Consider the following 6,767-nt stretch of genomic DNA (forward strand, 5'->3'; position numbering starts at 1 on the left):
ATAACTCAGGTATTGAGAGTCCACAGAATGGCATATTTAACGCCACTCCAACTCTCGATACCAGATTGAGCTCACATTCTATTGGCTGATTGGAACAGCCAATAGAATGCGAGCTCAATCTGATTGGCTGATTGGATCAGCCAATCGGATTGAACTTGATTCTGATTGGCTGATTCCATCAGCCAATCAGAATATTCCTACCTTAATTCCGATTGGCTGATAGAATCCTATCAGCCAATCGGAATTCGAGGGACGCCATCTTGGATGACGTCATTTAAAGTAACCGTCATTCGTCGTTCAGTCGTCGGCCAGGATGGAGGACCTCTTCTTGCTCCGCTTGGATGAAGAATTTGGCTCGGCTGGGTGAAGACGACTCAAGGTAGGGAGATCTTCAGGGGCTTAGTGTTAGGTTTATTTAAGGGGGGTTTGGGTTAGATTAGGGGTATGTGGGTGTTGGGTTGTAATGTTGGGGGGGTATTGTATGTTTTTTTTTTTACAGGCAAAAGAGCTGAACTTCTTGGGGCATGCCCCGCAAAGGGCCCTGTTCAGGGCTAGTAAGGTAAAAGAGCTTTGAACTTTAGTAATTTAGAATAGGGTAGGGCATTTTTTTTATTTTGGGGGGCTTTGTTATTTTATTAGGGGGCTTAGAGTAAGTGTAATTAGTTTAAAATTGTTGTAATATTTTTCTTATGTTTGTAAATATTTTTTTATTTTTTGTAACTTAGTTCTTTTTTATTTTTGTACTTTAGTTAGTTTATTTCATTGTAGTTATTTGTAGGTATTGTATTTAATTAATTTATTGATAGTGTAGTGTTAGGTTTAATTGTAGGTAATTGTAGGTATTTTATTTAATTAATTTATTGATAGTGTAGTATTAGGTTTAATTGTAACTTAGGTTAGGATTTATTTTACAGGTAATTTTGTACTTATTTTAACTAGGTAACTATTAAATAGTTCTTAACTATTTAATAGCTATTGTACCTGGTTAAAATAATTACAAAGTTGCCTGTAAAATAAATATTAATCCTAAAATAGCTACAATGTAATTATAATTTATATTGTAGCTATATTAGGATTTATTTTACAGGTAAGTATTTAGTTTTAAATAGGAATAAGTTATTTAATAAGAGTTAATTTATTTTGTTAGAATAAAATTATATTTAATTTAGGGGGGTGTTAGGGTTAGGGTTAGAATTAGCTTTAGGGGTTAAAAAATTTATTAGAATAGCGGTGAGCTCTGGTCGGCAGATTAGGGGTTAATTATTTTAGGTAGCTGGCTGCGACGTTGTGGGGGGCAGGTTAGGGGTTAATAAATATAATATAGGGGTCGGCGGTGTTAGGGGCAGCAGATTAGGGGTACATAAGGATAACGTAGGTGGCAGCGCTTTGCGGTCGGCAGATTAGGGGTTAATAAGTGTAGGTAGGTAGCGGCGACATTGTGGGGGGCAGATTAGGGGTTAATAAATATAATATAGGGGTTGGCGGTGTTAGGGGCAGCAGATTAGGGGTACATAGCTATAATGTAGGTGGCGGCTCTTTGCGGTCGGCAGATTAGGGGTTAATTATTGTAGGTAGCTGGCTGAGACGTTGTGGGGGCAGGTTAGGGGTTAATAAATATAATATAGGGGTCGGCGGTGTTAGGGGCAGCAGATTAGGTGTACATAAGGATAACGTAGGTGGCGGTCGGCAGATTAGGGGTTAAAAAAAATTAATCGAGTGTCGGCGATGTGGGGGGACCTCAGTTTAGGGGTACATAGGTAGTTTATGGGTGTTAGTGTACTTTAGAGCACAGTAGTTAAGAGCTTTATGAACCGGCGTTAGCCCAGCTCCAGCTTTCTGCGGCTGGAGTTTTGTCGTTAGATTTCTAACGCTCACTTCAGACACGACTCTAAATACCGGAGTTAGAAAGATCCCATTGAAAAGATAGGATACGCAATTGACGAAAGGGGATCTGCGGTATGGTCGCGGCTGAAAAGTGAGCGTTAGACCCTTTTTTTAATGACTCCAAATACCGGCGGTAGCCTAAAACCAGCGTTAGGAGCCTCTAACGCTGGTTTTCACGGCTACCGCCAAACTCCAAATCTAGGCCTTAGGGTTTTATTTTACAGGTAAGTATTTAGTTTTAAATAGGAATAATTTATTTAATGCTAGGAAAATATATTTAGATTTATTTAAATTATATTTAAGTTAGAGGGTGCTAGGGTTAGGGTTAGACTTAGGTTTAGGGGTTAATAAATTTAATATAGTGGTGGCGACGTTGGGGGCGGCAGGTTAGGGGTTAATAAATGTAGGTAGGTGGTGGCGGCGGTGTAGGGTGGCAGATTAGGGGTTAATAAATATAATGTAGGTGGCGGCGGTGTAGGGGGCGGAAGATTAGGGGTTAATAAGTATAGTGTAGGGGGGCAGATTAGGGGTTAATAAATATAATGTAGGTGGCGGCGATGTAGGGGGTGGCAGATTAGGGGTTAATAAGTATAATGTAAGTGGCGGTGTAGGGGTTAATACGTTTATTTACTTGCGGCGAGGTCCGGGAGCTGCGGTTTAGGGGTTAATACATTTATTAGAGTTGCGGCGGGGTCCGGGAGCGGCGGTTTAGGGGGTAAACAGTATAGTATAGTGTGAGTGTTTAGTGACAGGGTACCAAGAAAGCTGCAAAAAAGCCGAAGAGCAGCGAGATCGATGACTGTTAGTTAACAACAGTCCACTGCTCATCACACCATACTTGGTGCACGGCTTTTTGACAGCTTTTTTGATAATTTTGGAGAACGTATTCAGGTCCGCGGCAGCAATGTTAGGCGATCTTAGGCGAGCGTATTGGTGCCGTTGAATGCAAGTCAGTTGACGGCTTGATAAATAGATGCCATAGACTTTACTTCTAGCTCAATTAGTGCTCTAGCAGAAGTGCAAAATATAATTTGTAATCAAGCCATTTTTTGTTTTAAAAAAAAAACAAAAAACATGTTTTTTTTTATTTTGCCGTGTTTTGGGTTTAGGATCGAGATTAAAAGTTTGGGATATAAATATCTTGCTTTTTCCAGTCATACATTTTTTTAAATATTTGTCCCACTGTTAAACAGTTTCTACTATTGTAACTGATAAGCTGATTCTTTTTTCCAAAACTATATCTCACTGTACCAACTATATCTATACTATATCTATATTTATCAAATGTGCCAGTAAAGTGAGATTTACTATCAACAAGTAAGTGAGATTTACTATCAACAAGTAATGCAAGCTGCTCACAGTCTGCTCACTGTATCAGTATAGTGCAAGCGCAATATATGCTAGAAATCTTGTGCAAAATCCCGTTCCACTTGTAGGCCACACATTTTAAACTGCTATATTGTAATATATGTGTCACAAAATGTAGGTTATATTCCTTAGCAAGACACACAACTAGGAAAACAATTAATTTTTTTTAGAGAATTTAACCTACTGAGAGATTTAAAGAATCTCACCCTTATTCTTGTATGAAACATTTCTTGGCTCCTCATATTTACTATAGAAATAAACAACTGGTTCTTTTATACTGACCTAAAATAGGTGCTACATGTACAAAGGATGTTCTTATGCACATTGAAGTCAACACTGTTGGCCCTGATAACAACATCGCAGAGCTTCCCCTCCAACCTCAACTCATTGAAGATGTTCCATTCCATATATTCCATAGAGCATATTTTTCTTTCCATGTTGTTTTACAGACTGTGAGTGGCTTGAGCATATGTTCACAACAGAATGCAAATGCTCCTTCACCCAAGAGGGATTGATCCTTCAGGTTACTGAGATCAAGCTTTTGTGATGTCATGTTCTATGTGTGAGGTCATAATGCAGATCACATAGCTGAACATCCTCTCTGCTCCATTGTGACCCTCCTCAGCAGCCAAGCAGTTAATAAATCCGGTTGTGTTAACATTTTTGCTATTAGTTGGCTTTAAAGGGACATTAAGGTCAAAATTAAGTATTAAGTTGTGGACTCTCCATATCCGGAAATAAATACATTTACCAGGTAAGCATCAATTTTGTTTTCTTTCCTAAGATATGGAGAGTCCACAACGTCATTCCAATTACTAGTGGGAACCAATACCCAAGCTAGAAGACACGGAATGAATAGGGAGGGAGAACAAGACAGGCAGACCTAAACAGAAGGCACCAATGCTTGAAAAATCTTTCTCCCAAAAGAGGCCTCAGCCAAGGCAAAAGTATCAAATTTGTAAAATTTAGAAAAGTATTCAGTGAGGACCAAGTTGCAGCCTTGCAAATCTGTTCCACCGAAGCTTCATTTTTTTAAAGTCGAAAAAAAGGAGACAGCCCTAGTGGAATGAGCTGTAATTCTCTCAGGAGGCTGCTAACCAGCAGTCTCATAAGCAAAACAAATTATACTTCTCAACCAGAGGGAAAGAGAAGTAGCGGTAGCCTTCTGACACTTTCCTGAGAAACAAACAAACAGGGCAGAAGACTGGTGAAAATCCTTAGACACCTGTAGGTAGAATTTTAGAGCATGCACAACATTCGAGTTGTGCAACCAGACTGCTACCCAGCCTAGCAGGCTGGCATCCATGTTCACTATCACCCAGGATGGTCTCTGGAAGCATGTGCCCTGAGACAAATGCTCCTGAACAAGCCACCATGGGAGAGAGTCTCTTGTTGACTGGTCTAGATCTATCCTTTGAGACAGATCCGAATGGTATTAGTTCCATTTTCTGATCATTCATTACTGCGGAGCTCTCAAATGGAATCGAGCAAAGGGAATGATGTCCATGGAAGCGACCATCAGACCAATTAACTCCATACATTGAGCTACTGACGGCCGAACAGTAGACTGAAGAGAGAGACTAGAGGAAGGAATCTTGAATTTTCTTACCTCTGTCAGAAACATTTTATATATAGGGAATCTATTATGGTTCCTAAGGAAACCACCCTTGTAGCTTGAACAAAGAAACACTTGTCCAGATTTACTTTCCATCTATGGGAATGTAGAAAAGACAACAAAATCTCTGTGGGGTTTGCTTGTTGAAAAGATGGTGCCTGAACCAATATGTCATCCAGATAGGGTGCAACTGCAACTAGAAAGACAAATCTCAGGAACTTGTGATGATCCCTGCGGATGGGAACATGAAAATATGCATCTCAGGAACTTGTGATGATCCCTGTGGATGTGAACATGAAAATATGCATCCTTCAGGTCTATGGTCAACATGAACTGACCCTCTTGAACCAAAGGAAGAATGAAACAAATGGTTTCTATTTTGAAGGACGGTACCCTGAGAAACTTGTTGAGACACTTTAGGTCTAAAATGGGTCAAAACGTTCCCTCTTTTTTGGGAACCACAAACAGATTTGTATAGAATCCTAGACCCCGTTCCCTTACTGGAACTGGAACAATCACTCCCAGGGAGGAAAGGTCGTGAACGCAATTCAAGAATGCCTCTCTTTTTACCTGGTCTGCAGATAATCTTGATAGGTGGAATCTGCCCCTGGGAGGGAAAGTTTTGAATTCTAGTTTGTAACCCTGAGATACTATGTCCACAGCCCAAGGATCTGGGAGATCTCATATCCACGCTTGACAAAACAGGGAAAGCCTGCCCCCCACATGATCTGATCCCAGATCAGGGGCCGAAACTTCATGCTGACTTAGACTCAGCTGAGGGTTTCTTTGATTGCTTGCCCTTATTCCAAGATTGATTGGGCTTCCAAGAAGACTTGGACTGTTCTTGCTTGGAAGAGAGAGAGGAAGACTTTTTGACATTTGAAGTTACAAAAGGAACAAAAATTACTTTGACATCCTTTAGGTCTGTTCTTCTTGTCTTGTAGTAGAAATACCCTTTTCCACCCGTAATATCAGAAATTAATTTTGTCAGACCAGATCCAAACAAGGTCTTACCCTTGTAAGGAAGCACCAGAAGCTTGGACTTGGAGGTAACATCAGCCGACCAATATTTTAGCCACAAAGCCCTATGGGCTAAGACAGTCATCTTGACTCCCAGTCTAATAACTTGCATGTTAGCATCAGAAATAAATGAATTGGCTAGTTTGAGAGCCTTAATCCTATCTTGGATCTCCTCCAACGGAGTCTCTACTAAAATTGATTCAGACAAGGTGCCAATAAGATGCCGCACTTGCTACTGTGGTAATACAAACTGCAGGTTGCCATTGAAGACCTTGATGAACATACATCTTTTTCAAATAAGCCTTCCACTTTTTGTCCATGGGATCCTTAAAGGAGCAGCTATCCTCTATAGGGATTGTAGTTCTCTTAGCCAAAGTAGAAATAGCCCCTTCTACTTTAGGCACCGTGTGCCATGAATCTTTAATGGAGTCAGCAACAGGAAACATCTTTTTAAAGACGGAGATGGGGAGAAAGGTATCTCTGGCTTCTCCCATTCCTGTGAAATAAACTCTGTCACACAGTCTGGAACAGGAAACACTTCCGCAGGGGAAGGAACATCTTAGTATTTATTAAGTTTACTAGACTTCTTAGGGTTAACATCGACAGAAGTATCGGAGTCGTCAAACGTAGCCAATAGCTCCTTTAACAGTAAACGAAGGTGTTCAAGCTTAAATCTGAAGTTTACTTCTTCAGTATCAGATGAAGGAATTATACTGTCCGAATCTGAGATTTCACCCTCAGAGGCTACCGATGTATCCTCCTCATCAGACTTATGAAGGAAGGCAACATGCGTAGCAGCAGATGGGACAGATACCTTACTACCTTCAACATAGAAATAGCAGATAATGCCACAGATACCACAGAAGATACCTGTGCAGCA

At 40.3% G+C, this 6,767-nt stretch overlaps 1 protein-coding gene across 1 annotated transcript in view; it reads right to left on the reverse strand.

Moving 5' to 3' along the window:
* Window positions 1-3,641, reverse strand: part of LOC128663433 (kelch-like protein 10) — a 65,162-nt gene extending 61,521 nt beyond the window's left edge. Inside the window, exon 1 of the mRNA XM_053717756.1 lies at window positions 3,535-3,641. The gene's annotated coding sequence lies outside the window, so the exon portion shown is untranslated. The remainder of the gene's footprint in view (window positions 1-3,534) is intronic.
* Window positions 3,642-6,767: the final 3,126 nt, after the last annotated feature.

The sequence above is a fragment of the Bombina bombina genome, chromosome 1 (assembly GCF_027579735.1).
Source record: "Bombina bombina isolate aBomBom1 chromosome 1, aBomBom1.pri, whole genome shotgun sequence".
In the NCBI taxonomy this organism is placed as follows: Eukaryota; Metazoa; Chordata; class Amphibia; order Anura; family Bombinatoridae; genus Bombina; species Bombina bombina.